At 35.7% G+C, this 18,992-nt stretch overlaps 1 long non-coding RNA gene across 1 annotated transcript in view; it reads right to left on the minus strand.

Annotated features, from left to right (window-relative positions):
* LOC114477305 (uncharacterized) overlaps positions 1–16,256 on the minus strand; it is a 42,748-nt gene extending 26,492 nt beyond the window's left edge. The window contains exons 1-2 of the long non-coding RNA XR_003675692.1: positions 16,139–16,256; positions 6,035–6,131 (exon numbers count right to left, since the gene is read on the minus strand). This is a non-coding gene — a long non-coding RNA (uncharacterized LOC114477305). The remainder of the gene's footprint in view (positions 1–6,034; positions 6,132–16,138) is intronic.
* Positions 16,257–18,992: the final 2,736 nt, after the last annotated feature.

Consider the following 18,992-nt stretch of genomic DNA (forward strand, 5'->3'; position numbering starts at 1 on the left):
GGCTCTGATTGGTCATTATCCTAAATGCCGACATGAATATTGATCATGTGACCCTCAGATCAGATCAATCACATGTTTATGGCCCCGCCCACTGTGATAGAAGTAGCCCATCTCTGCTATAACTATTGAAGGACACTGAGATAATGTAATGTGATTTAAATACAAATACAAATGGTTCTTTAATCCAGAGATGTGTGGTCTGGCTAATTTGAGACGCTACATATGGTCCAACATGATGGATTGTGGGTAACACAGATCTGTGCGGCGCTTTGGATGCGTTGGCTCAGCTTGTGATCTCATCTTCCTTCATCCACCCAAAGCTGGACAAACGACCTCTGATGGAATACGCCTCATCATGGCAGAACCCAATAAAACCCCCTCAGTGTGTGGGGCCTGGATCTATAATCCATCCCTGTGCAGCACATCGATGTTCAGATAAACCAAAAACAAGGAAAAGAAGGGGCGGAGCCTCCGCATCAGACCCACAAACCCCACACGAATATTTCACAGTGTTTTATCAGATGATGATCGTTTCATGTTTACACTCATAATCATAGCTAATCAATAATAAACACTGCACTACAGAGACGGCCCACTTTTATTACAATGGGGCCACAAAAAAAAAATGTGATGACCAATCAGAGGCCACGTTATCAATATTAATGTCAGCTTTTAGAGTAACGACCAATCAGATCATAAATACAGGAAAGAACAAAGGGTTTCTTATTTAAATATGTGTATTTTTTAGTGGTTGGACTGGATTAAAAAAACTAAAAAATTGAATTCATTACATACTTTGTAAGCTGCGTTATATTCTTTTAGTGTTATTTTTCTGTAATTAATTAATCACAATTAACACATTAATGTCCCAGCCCTAATTATGGGTAAACCGGGAACTCGTGAAATAAGAAACGTTCCGTTCTGTTTGGAGTGCAAAAAGATAAATAAACAATTAACGCAGTTCATTTTTTTTAGTGCGTTATTTTTCTGTAATTAACAAATCGTAATTAACGTGTTCAAGTCCCAGCCCTAATCCTGGGTATACCAGTGTCATGTACTGAGTGCGCAACGTACAGTGATTGTATATCCGCATATATGTACATGCGCGCACATGCGCACTACCGTAAAATACATTTTTGCTGAAAAAATAAAACATTTTTTGCTTGTTTTCAAAGTGTTTTGTTTGTTTATTGGAAGAGGTCTAGATTAGGTCAGGATTAAGTTAGGATTAGGGTTAGGGTTATAATCTCAGTATGGAGGTAAACCCAGTACGTGACAGAAAGTGTCTATTTGTATGGTTGCCGTACGGACAACCCCGGGTGCTATTGATGTTTAGGGTTAGGGTTAGGTTATAACCCAATATCGCAACAATTTTTAGGGTTAAGGTTATGGTTAGGTTCAGTCTTAGTCACGTGACCTAAACTGGCCAAATAGGGGCGCTGCGTACGGACAGAATGTCGGTATATTGATACGGCAACCGTACAGATAGCCACCTCCTATTAAGAAAGGTTCAAAACGATTAATGTGATTACCTGCATGAATATTTTTTCGTGCGTTATTTTTCTGTAATTAATCGCAATTAACGCGATAAAGTTCCAGCCCTTGTTATGGGTATACCGGGAATTCGTAAAATGAGAAAGGTTCCGCGGTGTTCGGAGTGGAAAAAATAAATACATTATCTGCGTTATTTTTTGTTAGTGCGTTATTTTTCTGTAATTAACCAATCGAAAATAATCCAATAAAGTCCCAGCCCTAATTTATAAATGTGTATTTTTGTTATTTTCTGATTGGTCATAATGCGTGGTACAGTCTGTGTGCATCCAATGGGGAAGGGAGAGGGGCGGGGCTACAGACACAGCAGCCTTGTGCGCAGTACATCGAACAGGTGGAATTATTATTATTATCATTATTATTATTATTATTAAGAAAAATGCACAAAAATAACAGAAAAACATACATTACGACAAGAAAAATGCACAATATGACATGAAAAATAGACAAAATCATTTTAAAAATACACAAAATAACAACAGAAACACACAAAACCACTCCAAAAACATACAAAGTGATTATTACGTACAGTACATGATTCTTTCACAAACAAATAGTAAACAAACAATATTATGAATATAATATATAATATAATATGAATATTCTTCTGGTGTGAATTGAAATGAGCTCCAGCCTTTGTTAACGCACACATAAAAACAGCTAAAGGGTTAAAGTGTAAATACGAGGCCGTTTTCTCGGTGCAATCTGCAATGAAAGCTCTCCCCATTTGTAATAAAGCGCAGCCTCTCAGAAGAGCAATCCTAGTGAGGATCCACGTGTAAAACAAATGAGCAGCGAGGTAATTGGAGACAAACAAAAATTACATTTCCAATAAAGCTTTTGCTCTCCTCGGGGGCTCCCAGAAGCCCCCAGCTCTCCTTCCACTGTTTAACAGCCTTAATATCCCACCCCTCCCGTCAGACGCAGATGCCTGAGAGGAAGTCTGAGAGGAAGTCATCAGAGAACCAGTAGCTCGTCTCCAGGATCAGGATCAGGATCAGACGATAGCTACTCATTAAACACACACTTCATATTAAAGAAAACAACACCAACACAATAACATTCAATAAAACACAATTTCATGATCAATACAACATGAAGTGCTTCACAATAAAAGCCCGCAATTAAAACACCAAGTCTCCTCAGCCCCATTTACCTCGTATAGATTAAATAAATGTGAATTAACTGATAATAAACCAATAAATAAATCAATATTAACCAAAACTTGGTGTAAAACTATAAATGGAAGAAAAAAATGAGGCATCAAGAGCTACTTTAGAGCTTTTTTATAATAAAAAGATGATGAATTTCAACTGTAAATAAATAAACTCCAGCTATAGATACAGTATGTTTTAGTTATAAAGTGGGAAAAAACTTAATTAAATTTAAAAAAAACAATATTAAGTGATAAAAACTTTAGAACTGCACGACTGTATTTTTTAACTGTACACATAACTAAATAAATGCATGAATAAATAAATAAATAAATAAATATGTTATGGTCAGAAAGTGAGAAATATACTAAGGTTTAAAGCATAAAAATGCTTAATGTTTTACATAAACGACTTAAGTTTAAATACATAAATAAACCAATATTAAGTGATGGAAATAAAATTTTGGTGTCAAATTACAAATAAAAAATAAAAAATGCAGCATCAAACGTTGCTTTAAAGTTGCGAGACCATCGTATTTCTAACTGTAAGAAATATCTGTAAACTTTCAGATATAAATAACTAAATAAATGCATTAATTAAATAAATAAAATCTGCTGATAAATATGTTTTAGTCAGAAAGTGGGAAAAAAGTTTAAAGCATAAAAATGTTTACTGCTTAACGTAAATGACTTTAGTTCAAATAAATAAATAAATAAATGTGAATAAATTGTAAATAAAAAAATATAAATCCAAATTTGGTGTAAAAAAATACAAATCAAAGAAAATGCTGCATCAAGCGCTACTTTAGAACTGAAGAATTTCAGTTGTAAATAATTAAGTAAATAAAAAATATTACAAATTAAAAAATAAATACAAATAAATACAAAAATGATCGAATAAAAAACAAATAAATTATATATATATATATATAGCTTGAAAATGGCAGCTTTAAGTTAACGACTTATGTTTAAATTTAAAAAATTTAAATAAAAATGTGAATTAACTGATAATAAACCAATATTCACCAAAATTTGGTGCAAAATTACAAGTAAAAAATGTTGCATCAAGCGTTGCTTTAAGAGCTGTGAGACTGTGGTTGTTTTTTTTTTTTTACTGTAACAAATATCTGAACAATTTCAGGTATAAATAATTAAATAAATGAATGAATGAATGAATAAATAAATAAAATCCAGCATTAAATGTATTTTAGTCAGAAAGTGGGAAAAATACTTGAAGGTTTAATGCTTTAAATAAACGACTTTAGTTCAAATGAATGAATGAATAAATAAATGTGGATGATCCAGTCTTTGTGTGTGTGTGTGTGTGTGTGTGCGTGTGTGTTGTTTTCAGGCCATTCCTGTCAGTGCTACAGTGACAGCAGCTCCTCTGAGGCTCTCGTACTTTTCGCTGCTTTGACACAGAATAAAGTCCCTCAGATATTTAACCCTCTAATTCCTCCGTGCACCGTGTGTGTTTTTTCTTCTCTTTCGCTCTTTGCGTAACGTTCCTCTGCGGCGGAATACTCTGGAAATCTACGACGTGCAAAAAAACAAATCTGCACGTTTCCGTCGTCGGAGAGAGAAAATGCACCTCCGACGCACAAACAAACACACCGACTTGGCTCTGGGCGTTCTTTGTTTCTCTGATCAGATGTTAGGAGAGCTCCACACAGCTCAGATTTATCAAAAGTTACAACCAAGGCACTTCTAAAGTTAATATTTCAGTTTCAACAACAGTTAGTGCTGAAAGTGAAGATGACACAAGAACACATTAAATTGTGCATCCACAAAGAATTCAACAGTATTTTGTCCAAGTTGTAGTTGAATTGTAGGAATATAAATCGATTCATCCATTAGATCATTGAATCGATAGATATTACTGTCTAATATTTGCAGAAAAATGCAATGAAATATGATGAAGTGGCAGAAAGTTGGCGAAATGTAGCAAAAATGCATTAAAAGGAGCAAAAATATGGCCAGAAAAGGTGAAAGGGTAGAAAGGGTTCATAGTGTCAATATTGGATTAAAAGTGGCAGAACTGGGGGGAGGGTGGGTTGGCATAAGGTCATTTAAAAAGTAGGAACAATTAGTTTCAACTAGCAACTGGTGAATGTGGTTAAATTGGCAAAAAATAAGCATGAAATCTGGTGAAAAGAGGTTAAAAGTGACAATAATGGGTCAACATATGTGACATTAAGTGGAAAAATGGTAGAAAAGGGTTTATAAGTGCTGAAAATGTGCAGAAAAGTAGAAAAATGAGCAGAAAAAGCATTGAAATTTGATGTAGACGTGTCAGAAATGGGAGTAATGCAGCAAAAATACATTAAAAGGAAGAAAAATATGGCAAGAAAAAGTGATGAAAATAAATGAAAATATGGTAAGTTTGGTGTAGTTGCAGAAAAAGGGTAAAAATAAGCAACAATGGGCTGTTTAATCATATTCAGATGATTTTACTGCATTTAAAGAGTTTTGGCTGAATATTCGAAATATACCTTGAATGTGGGCGGGGCTCCTGGAGCAGTTAAGACACGCCCAGTATATACTTTAAAATCTCCAAAGAACCATGTATGCTACATGAACTAGCTAGCTATTTAATACTCAAAATAGCTCCCTATTCACATTTCTAATCATCCAACTACTCCCACAGATTGTAGAGTCCACAGGAAATAGTTTTTGTAGAAGGGGCGGAGCCAACAGTGATGCAGGAAGTGTCACAAATCTCCAATTACAGCCAATAGCAAAATTAGCTTGTAATAGCCAGGTTTCAACCCATAGAGGGCAGTCACTGACATTTGACAACAAAATACATCAAATTAAAATAGTTTGACTAAAATATCAAGAGTTGGACTTGAATCAATCATCAACTTTATAACAAATATATTTGATTTCAGTAGAAAAAAGTGGTTTTGGGGTTTAGTTACTCTTTAAACTTGTTCCAAACATGTTAAATTGTGTTAATGTAGTCAAGTACAGTTATTAAATTAATATTTCTAAGCCTCAGCCACTGGTTTAATGGGAAACATACCATGGAAGTGTGTGATATGGCCCCAAAATGAAATAATTAAATTAAAGATATTTACATTTAATTTCTAGTGAAAAAACGCTGTGAAGCTGGATGTATCGGCCACATGTCTACGTCTCCATGTCTACGTTTCCATGCGTGCACAACCGTGCACAGCCGTGCTCGGCTCTGATGTGTTTTCCATGTTAACACTTGGCAGTGCCTCAGGTACATCGTGTGGCTTCCCGCCGTTCACGGCCTCACCCCAACCCATTTAGAGTGTTTTTATGCCATTACACGGGTTTTATTTTTCAATTAATCTTTCATACCTTTGTGTTTTTTCCTCTCATTTCTTCCTCTTTGCTGATCTTTTCTGTTCCACTCAGAAAAAGGCTGCGTTTCTGTCCAAACGTCACGTTTGCAGGCCTGAAAAGGGGCAAAATGAATCAAATCTGCTATATTAGCATCATATAATTATATATAAACTGTCACTCACTGATGGTGAGGGAGGAAACTGTACAACAGACGGACAGACACATTGTACGCATGCAAATACACAATTGTGTGTGTATTCTTCAATCGTTTTGTATTTTTTTTAAGTCACTTTTGTACTTTTTCTTGTACTTTGTGTATTTTTGGTCTTTATTTGTGTTTTTTCTTTATTTGTTTTTTTTACTTAGTCTTGTCATTTGTGCATTTTTATATAAATGTTGTTTGTTTTAGACGTATTTTTGTACTATAGAATCATTTTTGTATATTTTTCATTCATTTTGTGTATTTTGGGGTTATTTGTGCATTTTTGTGGTAGTTTTTTTTTTTATTTCTGAAGTCATTGCTGTATATTTTTGGTCTTTATTTCTGTGGGTCTTTTAGGGTTCTATTCTCCCGTCTGGACTTACGCGCTTTTTTGCTCGACTGCAGTTACGCACTTCTCACCTATGCGTATTCTCTGGTCCAGGCTGCTGACACGCCTCCCCCCCGCGCGTAGGGAGCCAAAAAGCGCGTATTTGTGAATGAAGGCGGGCTGAAGGAAAGGAGGCGGTGATGTCATTTTTTTGGGCTGTCTCAAAATCACGGAACATGGAGTTTTCCCAACATATGTAAATGTAATTGAAATCCATAAAAATTATTAAGTTCACTTTTAATTTGAAATGCCTTCATTGATAAACAATATAACAGGTTGATTTGATCAGATTATTGATCAGATTATTGAAGTGTGATCTCTTTCCTTGATCATCATCATCACTGTAAAGCGTGACAAAGTTAGATGATGTAGATATGAGGAAATAACGCGTCCACAGAGCGTCCTGCTTTAATACAGAGGGATGTTGACAGTGAAACAACTATTAACTTCCATAATACACAGTTTTAAATATAAATAGTTGAAAGTGACCTGAGCTGAGCCTCATTAAAATATGTGTGGGAACAGTTTGTGGTCCATCCTCATCCTCATATGGATCAAACTGTGACTTTACGTTGGACATAGTGTGAAAATAGTTGAATCACTGTGACCAACGTGGACAGAAGTCTGTGTCTGTCACAGTTTTAAATAATTGTGCAGCAGCAGCTGAGTGATCACAGCTGCTGCTGTGCGACGCACGACTCCGTGTGGCTTCAAATTTAACTAAGTCAATATTTCTAGTGCAATATAATGTTTCACCTTATGGGGGCGCCGCACTTATTCCAGGGTTAGAAGCGCGTAAGAGGAAAAGCACTTACGCACTCCGGAGAATGCGCGTAAAGTCAGATTTGAATGGGAACGCCCACATTTCAGGGAGGCTCCACCCACAGTGCGAAACTGGGATGAAGGCGCGCAGCGGCTGAGTTAAGCACAGGGAGAGAATAGCACAGAGACAAAAACGGCTTTTTGGACCTACGCACATGGGAGAATAGAGACCTTAGTCATTTGTGTTTTGGACTAATTTTGGTATTTTTGAATCATTTTTGTGTATTTTTTTTAAGATTTTGTGCGTTTGTGGGAATCATATTGTGCATTTTTTGTGTTATTTGTGCATTTTTTTGGAGACATTTGTGTATTTTTGTTGTCGTTTTTTTAATTTCTAGAGCGATTTATCTGTATTATTTTGTCTTTATGCGTATTTTTTTATCCTTTTGTGTGTGTTTAGAAGTCATTTTGTACGTTTACTTCTAGAAATAGAAAATAGATTTTGATCTCTGATCACAAACAGGAAACCACACAGTTGTCAGTCCATGACTCGTTTCTAAGCTGCAGAGTTAAAACAACATAAATAAGTGCATGGATAAAAGAGCTCAGGCAGGAGGATGAATCCCTCTGATCCACTGAGCTAAATCCACTGTACCCCATGTGACAGCCATTGATCACCCAGTATAACCATTGATCTGGTGGTGGTTTAAACGTAGAGCGAAGGGTCAGGAGGAGGAAGACGTACGCACAGCCATCTTCTTTTGTCCCGGGGATCGATGCTCTCCCACCATGAAGGAGATTAGCACCGCCGCCGTTAGCTTTTATTCTCCTGTGTGTGTGTTCTCGTAAATGCTATAAAAACAGGCTGCTGAGTTTATGAGGTGTGAGAGTGTGTGTGTGTTTCCTCTGTTTAATCCTGGTGATTGGCTTTGTCCACCACTGGGATTATTAGAAGAAGGACGCACGGTTTCCCTCAGGATCAATAAAGCCATTGATCTATTCTTTAAATCTACAAGTTTCACACAACGATGGTGAACAGATGGAAGCAGTGAGTTAGAGGCAAACATCCCATAATAATGGATTCACTCTCTCAGGATTTATCAACACGAAAAAAATTACTATTTAAACTGATAAAACCACCTGATAGCCCCGCCCCTTTACCCTTTGACCCCGCTCAGTGACCACTGCTACATGCTAAGCTAACCTAAACATGTGGGACTAATTAATTACTATGTGCAATACGCACGTAGCAATTAGTCCCACATGTTTGGGTTAGCTTAGCACGTAGCCACCAGTCCCACATGTTCAGGTTAGCTCAGCACATAGCAGCCATTCTCACATATTTACTTTAGCTTTGCACGTACAATTAGTTACTTTGTGCTCAGCTAACACAAAGATGTGAGACTGGAAGCTACGTGCTATAGGCTAAAGAAAACATGACGGACTGGTCGCTACATGCTAAGCTAACAAAAACATGTGGGACTGGTCTTTACGTGCTAAGCTAAAGAAACATATGGGTCTGGTCGCTACATGCTAAGCTAACCCAAACATGTGTGACTAGTCGCTACATGCTAAGCTAACTTAAACATGTGGGACTGGTTGCTATATGCTAAGCTAACTCCAACATGTGGGACTGGTCATTACGTGCTAAGCTAAAGAAAACATGGCAGATTGGTTGCTATGTGCGAAGCTAAAGACAACGTGGCGGATTGGTCACTACATGTATGCTAAGCGAAAGAAAACATGTGGAACTGGTTGCTACATGCTAAGCTAACCCAAACATGTGGGACTAGTCGCTATGTGCTATGCTAACCCAAACATGTGAGACTGGTTGCTACATGCTAATGATAACCCAAACATTTGGGACTGGATACTACTTGCTAAGCTAACTCAAATATGTGAGAATGGTTGCTATATGCTAAGCTAAATTAAACATGTGGGACTGGTTGCTACATGCTAAGCTAAAGAAAACATGGCGGATTGGTCGCTACATGTTAAGCTAAAGAAAAAATGTGAGACTGGTTGCTACATGCTAAGCTAAATCAAACATGTGGGACTGGTGACTATGTACTAAACTAATCCAAAAATTTGGGACTAATTGCTACGTGCTAAGCTAAAGTAAAAATGTGGGACTAGTTGCTACGTGCTAAGATAATCCAAACATGTGGAACGAGTTGCTGGTATGGACTTATTTATATGACTTTTTTATGAGGAAGCATTTTGTCAAAACATTTCATTGGTTTGTTTAAAGTGAAGTGGAGAATAAGAACTATTATTTATTTTCCTGATGTGTTGGAAATGATTATTTTACAGAGTGAATGTCAGGTGAGAGAAGCAGGGGTTTTAAAGGGTGAAGCAGAATGAAAGCAGCAGCGCAAAGAGCTAAAGGGCTCAGGACAAGGGTTGCTATTTCCCCCTGAAACCGCCAGGGCTGCTGGGTAATGAATAAATAAACACAGCCTCCAACCATCTAGCCTCTTCCTCTTCCTGCTCCACTCGTTTGGCTGCCAACACACACACACACACACACACACTCACACACATATGTGCATATGCACACAGAAAGTGGCCAACGCACATAAACAACACACAAAAATGCATACATGCATGAGCGCCACCAGGCCAAACACTCGCTGTGATGAGGGCTGCACATGTGCGCTAACAGCTAGCAGCTAGCTCGTGGCTCGCAGCAAAAACCCTCAACAACTGACTCAAACTCAGAGACTCAGAAAACAGACGCACATTCATGTTTTGCGTTTTTTTTGTGTTGTTCTGTATTTTCTTGTCATTTTTAGGCCAGAGCGTCCTCGTAGTGTAGCCACTACGAGGGAAGGGGCGGAGTCTATGCGAACTCCCGTCAGTGACGAGACCCTTGTCATGTTGTAGACGTACCCCTGTGCTTTCCAAAAATGTATAGTTCATGGTACTCAAAAAGGGGGAAACATTGTTAATGGGCTGGAATATTATTATTCTTTCTTTCTTACCCAGTGTCAGAACCAACTCACCTACTTTTCACCCACTGAACCATTATGTAGAATCTCAAACATTCAAACAAAATTCAATCACGCGCTTCTCTAATTTATGGCTATTTTCGATTTTAAAAATGCAAAGATTTGACGCGCCAGCGCCCCCAAGTACAGTAAAGATATAGGAAAAAGATAGGAATTGCCAAAAGAATTAATTCATCGTAGAATCATGAAAATTGACACAGAAGTAGACCATGACAAGACAAGTAAAAAATATTATTCAGACCATGCCAAAAAACACACAGGAAGTCCAGAATCTAGAATTGAAAATTTTAAAATTGCTATTTTCGCTCACGTTTCACTGACGGGGTTCAAATCTAGAGCTGTGTGACACCGAAAGCTATGGATTTTTGAAAACTTTTACGATGTTTGCAGGGCGGAGCCGTGAATTTTGCCCAAAAATAACAAAATATAAAATTTTTGGAAAATGCTCCCATTTGCACATACAAACTCCGATTTGCATCAAAGGTAAATCAAATGTTAAACTCCCAGCCTTAAACCAGCTCAATGTGGAGAAACGGACATTGGTGCATGTAGCGCCCCCTACAGAGTGAAGAGAATTTAATATGGGACAAATGTCCTATTTTAACGTACTTCTCCTTAGGTTATATGATCTTTGTATGAACTGGAGGCAGCACACTGAAGGTGGCAGAGCGAAGCCGGCGCAGTGAAGGCGGCATGGCAAAGGTGGCGCAGATTGCCAAAGGCGGTGTAATTTCGTAAAGGCAGCACGACCGTTTATCATCGCTTGTAGCTATATTTTGTTATTCTGCGTCTAACACAGAAGTTCCAAACCTTTTTCTTGTCGTGACCTTATTTTTATATCACAAATTTCTGTTTTTTTTTTAATCATGTTTGTTTTACAAACACAGAGTAGCCGGTATCAGTGCACAATGTAACATTAGGCATCAGCTCAGATATTTTTATACTGCATTTTATTTCAACCAGATTTATCTTTGACAAAGTAAAAGTATAAAAAACAGTTGTTTGAGATTCTGTGTGGTGTTTTCATTTGGAAAAAATGTTAATTATTTAAGATATTTGAGCTTTTTTCCTCTTCCTGCACTGTATGTCTATTTCTGTGATATTATGTATTGTTTTTAACTGTGCTTTAACTCTTTTAACTCTGTTTTTTATTTTATTTTATTATTACTAGACATTTCAGGAAACCTTGTCTTATTTCCAGGCAAAACCATATAGACTCACGACCCCAGCGTTGAATAAACCTGGTCCAACATAAAGCTAGACTGAGGGACTCATGTCATCAGAACGCTCATCATGTGACTCTGCCAGGTCATGTGACTCTACCAGGTCATGTGACTCTACCAGGTGTTATAACTCAATGAGTGATGATGTCATGCAGCTGATGATGACATCCCAGACTGAAGCGCAGTGGGATTTTACGACGTGTGAACGGGTCAAGGTCTCCATGTAATCTTCAGTTTGACGAAGCAGCTTTTTGATTAAACTCTGTGTTGTTTATGGGTTTTAATCTGATGTGAATCAAGGCTTTTGATTGGACGGTTTATTCCTCAGCCTCCATTAACCAAGTCCAATTTATCTGTGGATCTACAAGGTGAAAATTTAGAGAATTGTTTTCTTGTACTTGAAGGATATTTTTTGTAATTGCAGACGTGTGTACAATGTGCTGTATTTGTTTGATTGTTGCGTTTCTTATTTGCAAAATAAAATGCATCAGTTTGTAAATTATGATTTTTATTTGCTAACCACTCTGAGGTTTTGTATGTAAATTGTTGGTCGTGAGTTAAACATGTTTTGTGTGTTTGTGAAAGATTTCAAATCCATTCAAACACACGTGAAAAATTTCTCGTAACGTAATCTGGCTTGATTTGATTTCAGCGTAACTCTGCCGTCTTCCATAAATCATATGAGAGCATATCAATTAGGGCTTTATCGTGTTAATTGCGATTAATTAATAACAGAAAATAACGCACGACAATGCACTTCAAACAACATGGAACCTTTCTCATTGTACGAGTTCCCAGTATACGGTATATGAAGCAGAGAAGAAGAGCTCAGTGTGCTGACACGCTCTGGTGGCTGAAGTTAGTGAGTAAATCACTGACTGTCGAAGGACTCCCACCCATAATGACTTCTATACTCAGGGTTTGTGCATTTTTCAACAGTCCGTGACTACTTGCTAACTTTAGCTACCAGAGCGTGTCAGCACACTGAGCTTTTCTACTACCAAACCGCAGAGTTGGAACAGACGCCCAAAACTGTTTGTATTCTCTTTTGGTAAACAAAAGAGGGTTACATTGACATCTTTAACTTTTCCTCATTTTTAAACTCAAGGCCCGGGGGCCAAATCCGGCCCTTAAAAGCTCCCAATTCGGCCCGCAGGAGAAAGTAAAATATGACAGCAAAAACATGACTTATTGTAAAAAGTATTAAATAATTCAGTTGTAGATATCTCAGGACCTCCAAATACACAAATTCAATGAAACGCCACAATATATTGCTTATATTACACAATGGTTATTTTTAATCTCAAATTGTTGAACAACTTTACATTTTTTCACAATCGTGCAATTTCCTTCAAATTAATCCACAAAATGTACCCATATTAAAATTAAAAAAAATTGGCACAAAATCAAGGAAATTTAAAGTAAAGATTCTTTATGGACTGATATGTGTGAACTTTTTGCTTAATTATTGTCGGGTGCTTTCCTTACGTACTCTCTATATCATTTATACATGGAAGTGCAAACTAAGGTACATTCATGTAGAAATTGCTAATTTTCCCGCATGAAATTTGGGGCCCCCTTATGACCAACCTGGTCCATATTTGGCCCCTGAAATAAAATGAGTTTGACAACCCTGATTTAGAGCAACCAAAAGCAACACAAGTTGTCATTTTGACTGGAAAAGCTACTAAATAATCTAAAAAGCTGTTATATAATCTAAAAAGCTGTTAAATGATCTAAAAATCTACTAAATAATCTAAAAAGCTACTAAATGATCTAAAAAGTTACTAAATAATCTAAAAAGCTGTTATATAATCTAAAAAGCTACAAAATAATCTAAAAAGCTGTTATATAGTCTAAAAAGCTACTAAATGATCTAAAAAGCTGCTAAATGATCTAAAAAGCTACTAAATGATTTAAAAAGCTGTTATATAATCTAAAAGGGTACAAAAAAATCTAAAAAGCTTTTAAATGATCTAAAAAGCTACTAAATGATCTAAAAAGCTACTAAATGATCTAAAAAGCTACTAAATGATTTAAAAATCAGGCTGAATGCTTCAATGGATGTTTACAGGCAGTGGGGCCATGTGACATCATCGATCACGTGATTTCAAGACGGAGGAACACAGGCTCTAAAATTGTAAATTAGTCACATTTTTAAAAGGCAATTAACCAAATATGGTGCAAAATAATGTGTTTTGTTAGACATAGATCTAATAATAAGGACTTCTAGAAGGTTTTAGGGCACATTTGTAAAAACAGGAAGATGAAGTTAAAGGGAAAATGGAGGCCCAACGTGAGTAGGAAGTTCTCTGATTCCCGGAGCTGGAGGATGAGTCTTAATATTTCCTGAATGCTGTGTGTGTGTGTGTGTGTTGCCCCTGGGATCCATCTGCCTCCCTGTTATTAATTCATCAGTCTTAACCATGCAGAGCTTTACGACTCTGTTTCAACTCTCACACTCTCATCATCTCCACCAGAACGTAGAACATATTATAGAAAAACTATATCTGTCACTATGAAGCTGATGCTTCACCCACAGCACAAAATGTCTCCTGGATACGCCACCCAAGCATAAGTCTGCGCTAAATCAGACAAAGAAGAAGAAAAGTCTGATCTATAATTCTAAGTCTTTGTTTTATCCAACTTTGCTTATTTAAACCTGTTTTAAAGATAAGGATAGATAGAACGATATAGAGATCTGATAGAGAGATAAAGTAGATAAAGAGATATAGATATAGATATGGAGCTATATAGATAATTATAGAGATATATATAGATATAGCGAAAGAGAGGGAGAAGAAAAGAGAGAGATATATAGAAAGATAGAGCGCTTTTGATCTAGAGTTATAAAGAGATATATAGTTATACAGGGATAGAGTTATAGAAAGATATAGAGGTAAAGAGATATATAGGTGTAGAGTTATAGAGAGGAGAGATATAGATCTAGAGTTATACAAATATATATATATATACATAGCTATAGAGAGATGTAGATATAGGGTTATAGAGAGAGATTTAGGTATAGAGTTACAGACATATCAGTTGAGAAACGTATAGAGAGATACATAGATCTAGAGTTATAGAGAGACACATAGTTAAAGAAAACTATAGATAAAGAAATTTAGATACAGAATTACAGAAAATAGAGAGTTTTGCAGAGTTATATAGAGTTGTATAGATAGGGATATGTAGTGAGATATAGAGTTATAGAGATAGAAGTAGATCTAGAGTCCTAGAGAGTTAGAGGGAGACATAGGTGTAGAGTTACAGAGAGGAGAGCTATAGATATATAGAGTTTAGAGTTATAGAAAGATATGAAGATAAGAAGAAGTTGAACAAACACAAACTATCCATAGACACTTTCACTTTCAGACAGGCATCAGGTTTAAGACGTTCTTCTTTATTCCATCATAGAAACTATTTAGGGCTGAAAACAAAACAAAAAGCCTTTTAAAGAGAAACATCCAGAGTGCAGCGCTGGAATAATCTAAGAATCAATCAATGGCCCCAACGTGAATGCGTCCTGATTGGCGTGTCTAAACCCATTCCCGTCAGCGCTGCGGCACAGATCGTAGATCGCGGCGCACATCAAAGAGTTTATCTGGAGAGTATTATGTGACTGTAAATATCTGCACTAAGGATTTCCTTTAAACTGAGAGGGAAGGAAAGAAAACCTGGGATGGAAATAAACTCAACAATCAGCTGAAAACTCTCAGAATGTCAATATTTACTCTCATCATTCATTAAGAATCAACTTTTAACCTTATTTTTAACCATTTCAACCTCATTTTTAACCATTTCAACCTCATTTTTAACCATTTTAACCTCATTTTTAAAGCTAAGACAGGGTTTTATGTCATGCTTGACGTCATCATCATCAGCACATCTTCATGTGTGCGACTCTACATTTAAAAAAAAACTACATTAACATTTTAAACCTTTAGTATCTGATCTGAGGGTCACATGACCAACATTCATGTCAGCATTAAAATGACGACCAATCAGAGGTTGAGCATTAACAGAGTTTGTGTTTTTGTATATCTTTGTCATTCTTTATATTTTTTGTGTGTTTTTGGTGTCGTTTTGTAAATTTTTCTAATCATTTTGTGAATCATTGTTGTCCTTTGTGTGTGTTTTGTATGTTTTTGGATACATTTTGTGTATTTTTGATGTTTTTAGTGTACTTTCCTGTCATACTGTGTGTGTTTTGGCAGTAATTTTGTGTTTCATTAATGTAATTTTTCTGTATATTTCTGTAATTTAGTATGTTTTTTGGTGACATCTGCAGTCCCCTTCCATATTTTGTGTGTATTTTTACGTGTTTCATGTATTTTCCTGTTATACTGTGTGTTTTGGAAGTAATTTTGTGTTTTATTGTTGTCATTTTTGTGTATTTTTTCTGTAATTCTGTATGTTTTTGGTGAAATGTGAGTATTTTTCATGTTTTCTGTGTGTGCTTGGAGTAATTTTGCGTGTTTTTGAAACAATTTTGTCTATTATTGTTGTCTTTTTTTGTGTATTGTACCTTACCCTCTTCCTCCAGGTCTTTAAACGTCCTCCAGTGAGACTTTTGTGCACTTTTTTTGGTAAAAATGTAAAACTTTGCTAAGCTGCTGCTGGACAGGAAGTAGACTCCGGCTGTGGTGCGTTCACTGTCCTTTACAAAGTAGGACAAAGGACAGATGATCTGATAAAAGAACAACAGTTTAAACTTTTAATTTAAATATGACAAAATTTCTTTCCTACTCAAAGAAAATATCCGAGAATGTTTACAAACTGTTAATGTTTGTTTAATTTTATTAAATGTGTGAATGTCAATTTCCTTATACATTTAAAAGGAAACTAACAGCTATTTTTGATGTATTTACGTGTTGTTTTTATTTGCTTGATTTGACTCTTTTATCTGTTTTTTTTTTATTTTTTTTAATATAAGTACATTTATTGTTTTTTAGTGTGTTTTATCAGAAGTTTTTATAAAAATAACTGCTGACGTTCGAACAAATTCATAATAAATCTGATACAAAACAGAAGGGCGGGAAATAAAATCATTAATGAAAAGTCATCAGTAGATGAAAAATTATTACAGAAGCTTAATTTAGCAGAGTTTCTGAATTAAAACGAAATTTAAATGTAAAATCACATTCATGTTGGTAAATGTGTGATAAAAATGTTTATTTTAAAAAAAAACACATCAACAGTGTTTCTTCTATAGTTTCTTTTTCCTGAATTAAAAGTCAGCTCAAAGCTAGGAGTGTACTGCCCCCTGGTGGAGGAACTGAAGCTATCCTTCACAGAGTCTGTGTGTTATCCACGTTTGGTATTTTAAACCTGTTTTAAAGATAGAAGTATAAGGATAGACATAAAGATAGAGATCTGACAGAGAGGATAAAGAGATATAGCTAAAGAGAGATATAGACATTTAGGTATAGAGCTATAAAGAAATGTATAAAGAGAGAGAGAAGAAAAGAGTCAGAGATATATAGTAAGATGCAGAGCTCTAGATCTATAGTTATAGGGATAAAGTTGTAGAATTATAAAGAGTAGAAATATAGATCTAGAGTTATTGTGAAGATACATACTGTACGCATAGAGTTGTCGAGAAATATAGTTATGGAAATATATAGAGTTAAATAAAGAGACACAGGTGTAAAGAAAAATATATACATATAGTTATTGAGATATATATGTAGAGTTATAGAGATGAGAGATAAAGATCTAGAGTTTTATATATATATATACATGTGGAGTTATAGAGATGAGATATATAGATCTAGAGTTAGAGATAAAAAGGTATCAAAAGATATATAGAAAAATGTATAGAATGAGATATAGATCTAGAGATATAAATCAAGATACACAAAGAGATTTATATCTTCAGTTGTACAGAGAGATGTAAATAGGATTATAGAGCTATTGAAATAGGTATTGAAAGTTATATATAGATACAGATGTAGATCTAGACATTATAGAGGAAGATGTAGATCTATAGTTATACACAGAGATATATGAAGTTTTATATATAGAGAGCGGTAATTAGATATAGAGATAAATGTAGATCTTGAATCATAGATAGAAATAGATACCGTTCTAGAAATATTTAGATACATAGAGTTGTAGAGAGACATATAGAAAAAAGCGTGTATGTGTGTTTACTGTTTAAATCCACATTTCTTGCGTCCCGTATTAGTCATCCAGTGTCTCTTTAAGGCGTTTTTCCGTCTCACGGCCTCAATGGGAACCAAAGCTCTGACAGTGTTTGAAAACGTGGTGACAACGTGCTGCTCACACATCTGACAACGCGCCTCTAGGAACGCAGACAGCACAGGTGGAGGAGTGGACTTTGAATGACAGATGTTATAGAGCAGGTGTGCAGATGTTTAGAGACGTGTTAGACGTGCTTTCACTCAGAAACAGAATAAAAAGAAGCATGAAGGGAGATTTCCGTAGACTTGAAGCATCAAGTAGAATCTATTTGTCTCTACTTCACAGGATTCTAATCTTTTATTTAAAATCATATTTGTCATGATTTGGTTAAAGACGTTTTCACAGTGACTCTATGGGACCGTAGAGTTTTGTGTCATCTACAAAACGAGAGTGAACAAAAGAGGTCCAATAGCTGAGCCCTGAGGAACGCCACACGCTCCAACTTGACATGAATAATTCTTTAAATCAAATTAATTTTACAAGCAAATGTTAAACTGCTACATGAGCTTGGAAAGTGTCTAAAAGTTTTACGCGAGCGCGTAAATATATAGAGCAGTTTAGAGGGAAGTGAGCAGGTGAAATTACTTCTATGTAACCGACTCTATGTGTAAAATCAACATGTTTACATAACAATCTTTTACGCAAGAACGTAAAGGTTTTACAGAAGAATGTAAAGATTTTTGCCGCTCGTTTAGAACCGGGAAGAAAATTCACATTCCTTAGCAGTGGAAAAACGACGTACTTTTAAGACCAACACTCTAAAAAATGCACAATAATAAATAATGCACTGCATAAAAACACACTGTAAAAAAACATAAAAATGAAAAAAACAAAAAAAATGCACAGCAATAAACACACTGTATAAAAACAACAATAAAAACACACGATCATGAAAAAACAACTGTAAATGCACAAAAGTTAAAAAAAAACATTACTGTAAAAAAACACTATAGAAACATAAAAATAAAAGACAACGCTGTAAAAACGCTGTAAAAAAAACTCCATGAAATAACACTATGAAAAACATGAAAGTTAAAAAAAAAAAAAAACACCGTAAAAATCACAGTGTGGAAACCGCACTGTTAAAAATACACTGTCGAGACAACACTGCAAAAAAACTTACTTTAAAAAGCAAAACTACAACAAACATACTTTATAAAAACAACAATAAAAAAATGCG

The sequence above is a fragment of the Gouania willdenowi genome, chromosome 15 (genome assembly GCF_900634775.1).
Source record: "Gouania willdenowi chromosome 15, fGouWil2.1, whole genome shotgun sequence".
Taxonomy (NCBI): domain Eukaryota; kingdom Metazoa; phylum Chordata; class Actinopteri; order Blenniiformes; family Gobiesocidae; genus Gouania; species Gouania willdenowi.